The sequence below is a fragment of the Haematobia irritans genome, chromosome 4 (assembly GCF_050003625.1).
Source record: "Haematobia irritans isolate KBUSLIRL chromosome 4, ASM5000362v1, whole genome shotgun sequence".
NCBI lineage: Eukaryota > Metazoa > Arthropoda > Insecta > Diptera > Muscidae > Haematobia > Haematobia irritans.
Window position 1 is genome coordinate 19,194,598 of NC_134400.1, and position 12,497 is coordinate 19,207,094.

General features: G+C 30.7%; 4 long non-coding RNA genes across 4 annotated transcripts; all 4 read right to left on the bottom strand.

Moving 5' to 3' along the window:
- Window positions 1-862: 862 nt before the first annotated feature.
- On the bottom strand, window positions 863-2,030 carry LOC142234577 (uncharacterized). The gene is made up of 3 exons (XR_012721652.1): window positions 1,697-2,030; window positions 1,269-1,631; window positions 863-1,204 (listed from the first exon to the last, which is right to left on the bottom strand). It is a non-coding gene; the product is annotated as an uncharacterized LOC142234577 (long non-coding RNA).
- Window positions 2,031-4,048: 2,018 nt separating this feature from the next.
- LOC142234574 (uncharacterized) lies at window positions 4,049-5,216 on the bottom strand. The gene is made up of 3 exons (XR_012721651.1): window positions 4,883-5,216; window positions 4,455-4,817; window positions 4,049-4,390 (listed from the first exon to the last, which is right to left on the bottom strand). It is a non-coding gene; the product is annotated as an uncharacterized LOC142234574 (long non-coding RNA).
- A 2,018-nt stretch (window positions 5,217-7,234) lies between these two features.
- Window positions 7,235-8,389, bottom strand: LOC142234570 (uncharacterized). The gene is made up of 3 exons (XR_012721649.1): window positions 8,069-8,389; window positions 7,641-8,003; window positions 7,235-7,576 (listed from the first exon to the last, which is right to left on the bottom strand). It is a non-coding gene; the product is annotated as an uncharacterized LOC142234570 (long non-coding RNA).
- Window positions 8,390-9,229: 840 nt separating this feature from the next.
- Window positions 9,230-11,022, bottom strand: LOC142232817 (uncharacterized). The gene is made up of 4 exons (XR_012721217.1): window positions 10,664-11,022; window positions 10,186-10,598; window positions 9,790-10,121; window positions 9,230-9,725 (listed from the first exon to the last, which is right to left on the bottom strand). It is a non-coding gene; the product is annotated as an uncharacterized LOC142232817 (long non-coding RNA).
- Window positions 11,023-12,497: the final 1,475 nt, after the last annotated feature.

A 12,497-nucleotide genomic window follows, 5' to 3' on the forward strand; every position in this document is an offset into this window, starting at 1 on the left:
GTAAAAGTTTTAAAAGGTCTGTAAATAATAAACTTTTTATTTGAGGAATATTTGGAACATATATTAACAATTTTTAAAAGCGATTAGCTGGTTTAAAATTTGTGTACACAGCCCTGTTTTTTTGTTGTAGACTTAAATAAATTTTTGCTACCGAAAATTTCGCTAGAGGTGCATACCGGCCTTTACACAAAATGTACCGTTCTCTCCCATGGTACACTAATTACGCGCAGAAGGACAGCTGATGTATTTCATTTCATTTATTAAGTTTGTTCGCGTACTTTTCTAGTAAAAAAATCAAGTAAAAACTAGTAAGAGAGTAAGAGTGTATTTTATTCTCTTTGCTTAAAATTGATGAAAAGTACGGCATCCAGTAACTACCCAATAAACACAAACGTTTGAAAAATACTAAAATTCAATAATTTTTCAAACATTTTTTCAAAGGATTAGGGTAATATTCAAGTTGAGAAATTGTTGAGAAAATCGCGTTCTCAACAAAAAACAGACATTACCCTCAACAGTAAAATTCAACACAATAGCAATAATTTCTCAATTGTAATCCTCAAATTGAAATGCATCGCTACTCAATAATTTCTCAAACCGTTTTCAATGTGATAAAAATAAAAAATTAGCATTGTTGCTAATACTTTCAAACCACAATTTGTATGAAATTCAATCCTAGTTCTAACTGAAAGTCAATACTAAATTCTAGAGATTTTGTAAATTTTATTATTTTTTTCATTAACAAATATAATAATCTTAAAAATAACATTAATAATATATAAAAATAATAATATAAAACCAATCAAAATGTAATTATCTTATTAAACGTATTAATAAATAAAACTATGAATACAACTTTAAATATCTTAAACATTTTTACATGTATAATTCCATAATGTTGGTGTCAAATAACTATTAATTAATATGCTGGCAATTTGAAATAATTACTATCGAGGAACTTGCTGGCTTGTGTGTTAGAATAGATTCCAGCAAGAGGAAATCACAAAATATCAAACTGATGACGGGATGTAAATTGATGTAGTGCACATTTTCATCCAGAAGTTCTTGATATAGGAATTGTTGCACTTTGTTTTAATTGGTTGCACTTTGTAAGTTTTCTGAAAACTTTTATTTGTTGTTCCCTTCATCGGTTTTTCATCGGCCAACATCTTCCAAGAATATACCATCCAATGATTTTAGTTTTCTGCAAAACAATCGAGTTTTGTGATTTCCATTATGTTTTCATTTCACTTTTTATTTTGACTTACCAATTTGTATTTCTTCCAACTGACCACATACTTCGTGATTTCCTCAAGAACGTTGGTGTTACAAAATTGTTGTTATTAAAATACTGGCAATCTTAGGAACTTGATGACCAGATAATTGGAATAAATTTCCAGCAATTTCAATTCACAAAATAACAAAATAAACCGATGATGCGATGTAAATTAAACTATCGATGTGATGCGAATTATCATCCAGTAGTTGTTGATATGGAAAAGCATAAATACCAAGTTTTTTTGGTTGCACTTTGATTTATGGAAACTTTCTCTTCTCGATAAGCCACTATCATTTTTCATCGGCCAGCCTCTTAATGTGTCCAAGAATCAGCATCCAAATATTTTAGTTGTCTGCAAAGAGATTTGATTTTAGTGACTTCCTTAAAGTTTTCATTTCGTGTTTTAGTTTTACTTACCAAATTATTATAAGCAATTTCAATTGATTATTAAAAAGTTTCCACATTTTTTTATTTCTTCCACGAACTTTGTTGTCCAAAGTAGTATTGAAAACCATGTGGTTTTTTCGTTGCATTACAGGGTAGTGTTTTGTCAAAGTTTTCTCCAATTATCTTCAACACATTTTCAAAGTTTTCGTCAACATTTTGCCAAATTGGTTGTAATTCGCAAACAATTTGAAGATGCATTGAAGATGAGCTGTTTCAAGTCAAGTTGGATTTATGTTGAAAATGATATTTACCCTCAAACTGAAAAGGTGTTGCATTTGAAAAACGCTCATCCTGTGTTTATTGGGTATTTGCACATTCAAAATTTCAGTTTCTAATGCGCTTTACAGACTATCAGTTATTCCGGACGACAGTGCTCGTGTGGAACATATCCCATATATTGTGCACATTATAAGTTAAGTCCGAACGCATAATCGATACTGCTGTATGTTTGTGGGATCGATAACACATTTACCGATTATTTAGTCTTCGCCGACAAGTCGTATCGATCCGACACAATGTAAGATGCTTTACAAACACCGACATTCCGTCCGGAATAAAGGTTGAATTACACACCATGCGTCAATCCGTGCGTTGCTGGAAGGGTTGATTTTTTCTGTTTGCGGCTGACTATTCGAGCTTTTGATTTCAAAGAGAAATTTCAACTCTTCAATCATCGGACGCATTGAACGCATGGTATGTGATTTTACCTTAACTGTTAGTCTGTAAAGCGCATAAAACATTAATAAAAAATGAATCCAGTTTTTTTTTTTTAACTTCAAAATGTAGTTGTGGAACATATACATAGTACTGGTGCTTTGTTTGTTATTTACAACCAGCTGGCAACGTACGGTATGATTTGCAAGATTTTACTGGGGAAAATCTCTAGCAAAAATTTTTTATTCGTATAAATATTAAAAAGCAAATTAGCAAACATCTTTTCAAACTATCTTACAATGCACTTTTACCAATAGTTTGAAGGGGTTCTTATTGGCGTCATTCTAAATTTATTTAAAAAGGCTCTCATGCGATAGTTTGTTGTAGTAACTTGGAGTGGTACAACTTCTCAATAGTGACGGCACTTTTGCGAGTAGTTTTGGATATCGTTTTCGACGTGGTGGGGATTCTCAGAAGTGCCGTCAAATTCAAAAAATGTTGGCAGGGAAGTAGCTCTGGGATAAAGTAGCGCGGAATAAAGAGGAGGAAAGTTTATTGGCGTCGTTCTAAATTTAACTAAAAAGGCATCTAATTAATGGCATAGAAGTAGCTCTTGGAATAAAGTAGCGCGGAATAAAGAGGAGGAAATTTTTTTTTATATTTTGAATACTCTGTACTTCGTTAAGCCCTGTAGAAGTAAAGAATTTTATATAGAATTCATAGCTCTAATCCTGATTTATTATACTGAACAGATTTCGAAAATTCCCAACAAAAATCCACAAATTTGTGGAAATTCCTCGCCAACTCCCCAAGTCAAAAAATTTGTCCCCATCCTCGAAAGAATATTCCCGATATGGGGAAAAATCCCCAATACTGGCAACACTGACTTTCACTACTACAGAGAGTATTAAGAAAAAAAGAGGACGAAAATTTCTCTTCTACAAAAACAACAAATGTCAACCGTATAGATGTCGAACAATGCCTGCAGCTTTAATATAACCGACGTTGCGGTCGAAGCGCTGTTTTGATAAATTTTTTATTAAGGCCTCGGCAGTTATATAATTGTCTGCCAAAAAATTTAATAGAATGAAAAGATTTATATAAAAGAACATTAGTTACTACAAAGTTGGTTCTAAATCCTAGTTTTCTTATGTTTCATAAGGCCGGCAGAGAACTGAACTAGCCCAATAAACACAAACGTTTGAAAAATACTAAAATTCAATAATTTTTCAAACATTTTTTCAAAGGATTAGGGTAATATTCAAGTTGAGAAATTGTTGAGAAAATCGCGTTCTCAACAAAAAACAGACATTACCCTCAACAGTAAAATTCAACACAATAGCAATAATTTCTCAATTGTAATCCTCAAATTGAAATGCATCGCTACTCAATAATTTCTCAAACCGTTTTCAATGTGATAAAAATAAAAAATTAGCATTGTTGCTAATACTTTCAAACCACAATTTGTATGAAATTCAATCCTAGTTCTAACTGAAAGTCAATACTAAATTCTAGAGATTTTGTAAATTTTATTATTTTTTTCATTAACAAATATAATAATCTTAAAAATAACATTAATAATATATAAAAATAATAATATAAAACCAATCAAAATGTAATTATCTTATTAAACGTATTAATAAATAAAACTATGAATACAACTTTAAATATCTTAAACATTTTTACATGTATAATTCCATAATGTTGGTGTCAAATAACTATTAATTAATATGCTGGCAATTTGAAATAATTACTATCGAGGAACTTGCTGGCTTGTGTGTTAGAATAGATTCCAGCAAGAGGAAATCACAAAATATCAAACTGATGACGGGATGTAAATTGATGTAGTGCACATTTTCATCCAGAAGTTCTTGATATAGGAATTGTTGCACTTTGTTTTAATTGGTTGCACTTTGTAAGTTTTCTGAAAACTTTTATTTGTTGTTCCCTTCATCGGTTTTTCATCGGCCAACATCTTCCAAGAATATACCATCCAATGATTTTAGTTTTCTGCAAAACAATCGAGTTTTGTGATTTCCATTATGTTTTCATTTCACTTTTTATTTTGACTTACCAATTTGTATTTCTTCCAACTGACCACATACTTCGTGATTTCCTCAAGAACGTTGGTGTTACAAAATTGTTGTTATTAAAATACTGGCAATCTTAGGAACTTGATGACCAGATAATTGGAATAAATTTCCAGCAATTTCAATTCACAAAATAACAAAATAAACCGATGATGCGATGTAAATTAAACTATCGATGTGATGCGAATTATCATCCAGTAGTTGTTGATATGGAAAAGCATAAATACCAAGTTTTTTTGGTTGCACTTTGATTTATGGAAACTTTCTCTTCTCGATAAGCCACTATCATTTTTCATCGGCCAGCCTCTTAATGTGTCCAAGAATCAGCATCCAAATATTTTAGTTGTCTGCAAAGAGATTTGATTTTAGTGACTTCCTTAAAGTTTTCATTTCGTGTTTTAGTTTTACTTACCAAATTATTATAAGCAATTTCAATTGATTATTAAAAAGTTTCCACATTTTTTTATTTCTTCCACGAACTTTGTTGTCCAAAGTAGTATTGAAAACCATGTGGTTTTTTCGTTGCATTACAGGGTAGTGTTTTGTCAAAGTTTTCTCCAATTATCTTCAACACATTTTCAAAGTTTTCGTCAACATTTTGCCAAATTGGTTGTAATTCGCAAACAATTTGAAGATGCATTGAAGATGAGCTGTTTCAAGTCAAGTTGGATTTATGTTGAAAATGATATTTACCCTCAAACTGAAAAGGTGTTGCATTTGAAAAACGCTCATCCTGTGTTTATTGGGTATTTGCACATTCAAAATTTCAGTTTCTAATGCGCTTTACAGACTATCAGTTATTCCGGACGACAGTGCTCGTGTGGAACATATCCCATATATTGTGCACATTATAAGTTAAGTCCGAACGCATAATCGATACTGCTGTATGTTTGTGGGATCGATAACACATTTACCGATTATTTAGTCTTCGCCGACAAGTCGTATCGATCCGACACAATGTAAGATGCTTTACAAACACCGACATTCCGTCCGGAATAAAGGTTGAATTACACACCATGCGTCAATCCGTGCGTTGCTGGAAGGGTTGATTTTTTCTGTTTGCGGCTGACTATTCGAGCTTTTGATTTCAAAGAGAAATTTCAACTCTTCAATCATCGGACGCATTGAACGCATGGTATGTGATTTTACCTTAACTGTTAGTCTGTAAAGCGCATAAAACATTAATAAAAAATGAATCCAGTTTTTTTTTTTTAACTTCAAAATGTAGTTGTGGAACATATACATAGTACTGGTGCTTTGTTTGTTATTTACAACCAGCTGGCAACGTACGGTATGATTTGCAAGATTTTACTGGGGAAAATCTCTAGCAAAAATTTTTTATTCGTATAAATATTAAAAAGCAAATTAGCAAACATCTTTTCAAACTATCTTACAATGCACTTTTACCAATAGTTTGAAGGGGTTCTTATTGGCGTCATTCTAAATTTATTTAAAAAGGCTCTCATGCGATAGTTTGTTGTAGTAACTTGGAGTGGTACAACTTCTCAATAGTGACGGCACTTTTGCGAGTAGTTTTGGATATCGTTTTCGACGTGGTGGGGATTCTCAGAAGTGCCGTCAAATTCAAAAAATGTTGGCAGGGAAGTAGCTCTGGGATAAAGTAGCGCGGAATAAAGAGGAGGAAAGTTTATTGGCGTCGTTCTAAATTTAACTAAAAAGGCATCTAATTAATGGCATAGAAGTAGCTCTTGGAATAAAGTAGCGCGGAATAAAGAGGAGGAAATTTTTTTTTATATTTTGAATACTCTGTACTTCGTTAAGCCCTGTAGAAGTAAAGAATTTTATATAGAATTCATAGCTCTAATCCTGATTTATTATACTGAACAGATTTCGAAAATTCCCAACAAAAATCCACAAATTTGTGGAAATTCCTCGCCAACTCCCCAAGTCAAAAAATTTGTCCCCATCCTCGAAAGAATATTCCCGATATGGGGAAAAATCCCCAATACTGGCAACACTGACTTTCACTACTACAGAGAGTATTAAGAAAAAAAGAGGACGAAAATTTCTCTTCTACAAAAACAACAAATGTCAACCGTATAGATGTCGAACAATGCCTGCAGCTTTAATATAACCGACGTTGCGGTCGAAGCGCTGTTTTGATAAATTTTTTATTAAGGCCTCGGCAGTTATATAATTGTCTGCCAAAAAATTTAATAGAATGAAAAGATTTATATAAAAGAACATTAGTTACTACAAAGTTGGTTCTAAATCCTAGTTTTCTTATGTTTCATAAGGCCGGCAGAGAACTGAACTAGCCCAATAAACACAAACGTTTGAAAAATACTAAAATTCAATAATTTTTCAAACATTTTTTCAAAGGATTAGGGTAATATTCAAGTTGAGAAATTGTTGAGAAAATCGCGTTCTCAACAAAAAACAGACATTACCCTCAACAGTAAAATTCAACACAATAGCAATAATTTCTCAATTGTAATCCTCAAATTGAAATGCATCGCTACTCAATAATTTCTCAAACCGTTTTCAATGTGATAAAAATAAAAAATTAGCATTGTTGCTAATACTTTCAAACCACAATTTGTATGAAATTCAATCCTAGTTCTAACTGAAAGTCAATACTAAATTCTAGAGATTTTGTAAATTTTATTATTTTTTTCATTAACAAATATAATAATCTTAAAAATAACATTAATAATATATAAAAATAATAATATAAAACCAATCAAAATGTAATTATCTTATTAAACGTATTAATAAATAAAACTATGAATACAACTTTAAATATCTTAAACATTTTTACATGTATAATTCCATAATGTTGGTGTCAAATAACTATTAATTAATATGCTGGCAATTTGAAATAATTACTATCGAGGAACTTGCTGGCTTGTGTGTTAGAATAGATTCCAGCAAGAGGAAATCACAAAATATCAAACTGATGACGGGATGTAAATTGATGTAGTGCACATTTTCATCCAGAAGTTCTTGATATAGGAATTGTTGCACTTTGTTTTAATTGGTTGCACTTTGTAAGTTTTCTGAAAACTTTTATTTGTTGTTCCCTTCATCGGTTTTTCATCGGCCAACATCTTCCAAGAATATACCATCCAATGATTTTAGTTTTCTGCAAAACAATCGAGTTTTGTGATTTCCATTATGTTTTCATTTCACTTTTTATTTTGACTTACCAATTTGTATTTCTTCCAACTGACCACATACTTCGTGATTTCCTCAAGAACGTTGGTGTTACAAAATTGTTGTTATTAAAATACTGGCAATCTTAGGAACTTGATGACCAGATAATTGGAATAAATTTCCAGCAATTTCAATTCACAAAATAACAAAATAAACCGATGATGCGATGTAAATTAAACTATCGATGTGATGCGAATTATCATCCAGTAGTTGTTGATATGGAAAAGCATAAATACCAAGTTTTTTTGGTTGCACTTTGATTTATGGAAACTTTCTCTTCTCGATAAGCCACTATCATTTTTCATCGGCCAGCCTCTTAATGTGTCCAAGAATCAGCATCCAAATATTTTAGTTGTCTGCAAAGAGATTTGATTTTAGTGACTTCCTTAAAGTTTTCATTTCGTGTTTTAGTTTTACTTACCAAATTATTATAAGCAATTTCAATTGATTATTAAAAAGTTTCCACATTTTTTTATTTCTTCCACGAACTTTGTTGTCCAAAGTAGTATTGAAAACCATGTGGTTTTTTCGTTGCATTACAGGGTAGTGTTTTGTCAAAGTTTTCTCCAATTATCTTCAACACATTTTCAAAGTTTTCGTCAACATTTTGCCAAATTGGTTGTAATTCGCAAACAATTTGAAGATGCATTGAAGATGAGCTGTTTCAAGTCAAGTTGGATTTATGTTGAAAATGATATTTACCCTCAAACTGAAAAGGTGTTGCATTTGAAAAACGCTCATCCTGTGTTTATTGGGAGGTGACGCCGACTCAAACTGCATGAGATTAGATAAATTTCCTCATGACTGCCACCTACTGTCGCAGTTTCGCTTGATAGTTTGGTTCTCTTGTTTTCTTAATACTCTCTGACTACTAATACAAATAGATTTTTAAACTATTTTATAAAAGATGTTTATAATTCTGTCATATATATCACTTTTTCATTTTATTTATTTATTTTAATTCAATTTATGAATCTTGTTTTGATTTTCATAACATTTAACCCTGGAAAGTCATCCTTATTTTTTGTACACAAACGTCATCCTTCGTCATTTTGACTACGGCTTATTTCAAGACGCTATAATTTACATCGTAAGCAAAAATAACAACAAAAATTCACTTTATTTTCTTATTCAATTTGTTTTTAAATAGTATAAAACAAAAATTTATACATTTGTTGAATTAGTATAACTTAAATTTATCATTTCCCAATCGAATGAAATTTCGCGTCGTCATTTTGACGAAGGATGACTGTCCACCCAATAAACACAAACGTTTGAAAAATACTAAAATTCAATAATTTTTCAAACATTTTTTCAAAGGATTAGGGTAATATTCAAGTTGAGAAATTGTTGAGAAAATCGTGTTCTCAACAAAAAACAGACATTACCCTCAACAGTAAAATTCAACACAATAGCAATAATTTCTCAATTGTAATCCTCAAATTGAAATGCATCGCTACTCAATAATTTCTCAAACAGTTTTCAATGTGAGAAAAATAAAAAATTACCATTGTTGCGAATACTTTCAAACCACAATTTGTATGAAAGTCAATCCTAGTTCTAACTGAAAGTCAATACTAAATTTCTAGGGATTTTGTAAATTTTATTATTTTTTTCGTTAACAAATATAATAATCTTAAAAATAACATTAATAATATATAAAAATAATATAATACCAATCAAAATGTAGTTATCTTATTAAACGTATTAATAAATAAAACTATGAATACAACTTTAAATATCTTAAACATTTTTACATGTATAATTCCATTTCCTCCATAATGTTGGTGTCATTAATATGCTGGCAATTTGAAATAATTACTATCGAGGAACTTGCTGGCTTGTGTGTTAGAATAGATTCCAGCAAGAGGAAATCACAAAATATCAAACTGATGACGGGATGTAAATTGATGTAATGCACATTTTCATCCAGAAGTTCTTGATATAGGAATTGTTGCACTGTGGTTTAATTGATTGCACTTTGTAAGTTTTCTGAAAACTTTTCTTTGTTGTTCCCTTCATCGGTTTTTCATCGGCCAACATCTTCCAAGAATATACCATCCAATGATTTTAGTTTTCTGCAAAACAATCGAGTTTTGTGATTTCCATTATGTTTTCATTTCACTTTTTATTTTGACTTACCAATTTGTATTTCTTCCAATTGACCACGTACTTCGTGATTTCCTCAAGAACGTTGGTGTTACAAAATTGTTGTTATTAAAATACTGGCAATTTTCAGGAACTTGATGACCAGATAATTGGAATAAATTTACAGCAATTTCAATTCACAAAATAACAAATTAAAGCAATGATGCACATTTTCATCCAGAAGTTCTTGATATAGGAATTGTTGCACTTTGTTTTAATTGGTTGCACTTTGTAAGTTTTCTGAAAACTTTTCTTTGTTGTTTCCTTCATCGGTTTTTCATCGGCCAACATCTTCCAAGAATATACCATTCAATGATTTTAGTTTTCTGCAAAACAATCGAGTTTTGTGATTTCCATTATGTTTTCATTTCACTTTTTATTTTGACTTACCAATTTGTATTTCTTCCAATTGACCACGTACTTCGTGATTTCCTCAAGAACGTTGGTGTTACAAAATTGTTGTTATTAAAATACTGGCAATTTTCAGGAACTTGATGTCCAGATAATTGGAATAAATTTCCAACAATTTCAATTCACAAAATAACAAATTAAACCGATGATGCGATATAAATTAAACTATATCACATCGATAGTTTAATTTATATCGCATCATCGGTTTAATTTTTATTTTGTGAATTGCGAATTATCATCCAGTAGTTGTTGATATGGAAAAGCATAAATACCAAGTTTTTTTGGTTGCACTTTGATTTATGGAAACTTTCTCTTCTCGATAAGCCACTACCATTTTTCATCGGCCAGCCTCTTAATGTGTCCAAGAATCAGCATCCAAATATTTTAGTTGTCTGCAAAGAGGTTTGAGTTTAGTGACTTCCTTAAAGTTTTCATTTCGTGTTTTAGTTTTACTTACCAATTATTGTAAGCAATTTCAATTGATTATTAAAAAATTTCCACATTTTTTTATTTCTTCCACGAACTTTGTTGTCCAAAGTAGTATTGAAAACCATGTGGTTTTTTCGTTGCATTTCAGGGTAGTGTTTTGTCAAAGTTTTCTCCAATTATCTTCAACACATTTTCAAAGTTTTCGTCAACATTTTGCCAAATTGGTTGTAATTCGCAGACAATTTGAAGATGAGCTTTTTCAAGTCAAGTTGAATTTATATTGAAAATGATATTTACCCTCAAACTGAAGAGGTGTTGCATTTGAAAAACGCTCATCCTGTGTTTATTGGGCAGGGTTAAACTTGTTTTGCATCTTTCTTTTAATTCAAAATATTTGGCAACACTTCTAAAGAAATGACTTGCCAACTTTTTCATTTTTGCGAATCGATGAAGCTTTTAGTCGATAACTACTGTGTTGTTATCTTGATTAATCGATTATATATTCCGGTATTAAGTATTCAGTACTCAATAAAGGCAAGTTGACATCAAAAATTCTAAATTCCTGTGATAAATAAACCGGACACTTAAAGAAACGTTGTGAATAATTGTGTTCAATAGTAGATACAATCGCCAATATGAGTGAAGTTCCGGAAACTAGCAAAAAGCGACAAAAAACGGTATGTTAAAATGTATCTTTTCTTTTATTCTTCCTGAAAACGAGCGAAGCGTTCTGAAACAGCTGTTGACCCAGATACATAGATACATTAGCGTGGGTCGGTTAATTGGGTTGTTTTAAAGCAGTGTTGTTTCGTATGGTATCACAATTAAAGATTGACAATCGCAAATTTTGGATTTGGTTATTTAATCAAAACCACAAAACCTTTAAATCGAAATCTTTGCACTAATATTCACTACCATATGGAGCTTAAATACAATATAGATTTATGCAAGGGTTTGCAGGTTATAAGAAAATTCGATTAAGATCATCGGAACATGGAGGATTGTATTTTTGCCACATCATATTTTAATATTTATTTATTTATGGTATTGCAGATGGTATCCTTTTACTTAAAATATTGTAATACTTCAAAAAAATATGCAAATTGTTTTTAGCTTGTATGTTTAGTATCGTTGAAATAAAATAATGAACAAAATGATCAAATAAATTAGTAATAATAAAGATTTTCGGACACATCATATACAAAAACTCAAACTCGTTCATTATATTAGCCTGGCCCATATATCAACCTTTGCCCCGAGTTTACTTCTTGAACAACCAAGTGTGTTTAACGTTTCTTTATATATGAAAAGTAATAATTATACGTAAAGCTGAGAACTATGTTAACTTTTCAAGCTGAAAACCAGCTTGTTTTCACGGTTACTTTTTTTTTTATTTTTTTAATAAAATATTGTTCAAATTTTATTTTATTTTTATTTATTTTATTTTATTTATTTGTGTCATTTTAGTACAACAAGACATAAAATCTTATAAATGACTGTACTAAAAAAAAAATAAAAAGAAAAAATACATGATTGTGCAACAAGTAAACAATAGTCAATTAAAATTTTAAAGTTTATAAAATATAAATAAATATGTAAGTTTTATAATTGTACGCTTTTTTAGAAAACTGAAACATTTTTGTGTCTTTGTAATATTAGAATCTTTGAACTACGAATATAATTTGTAGAGCTCTTTTTTAAATGCATTAGCATTGCTTAGTATTTGTATGTAATTTGGAAGAGAGTTCCAAAGACGTGTCGTAAAGATGAAAAATTGCCGTTCAGAGGAGAGTTTCTTAAACCGTGGTAAGATCAGTTTTTTACCCCTGGTGGATCTTGCGAATTGAATGTGGTTAAAGAGA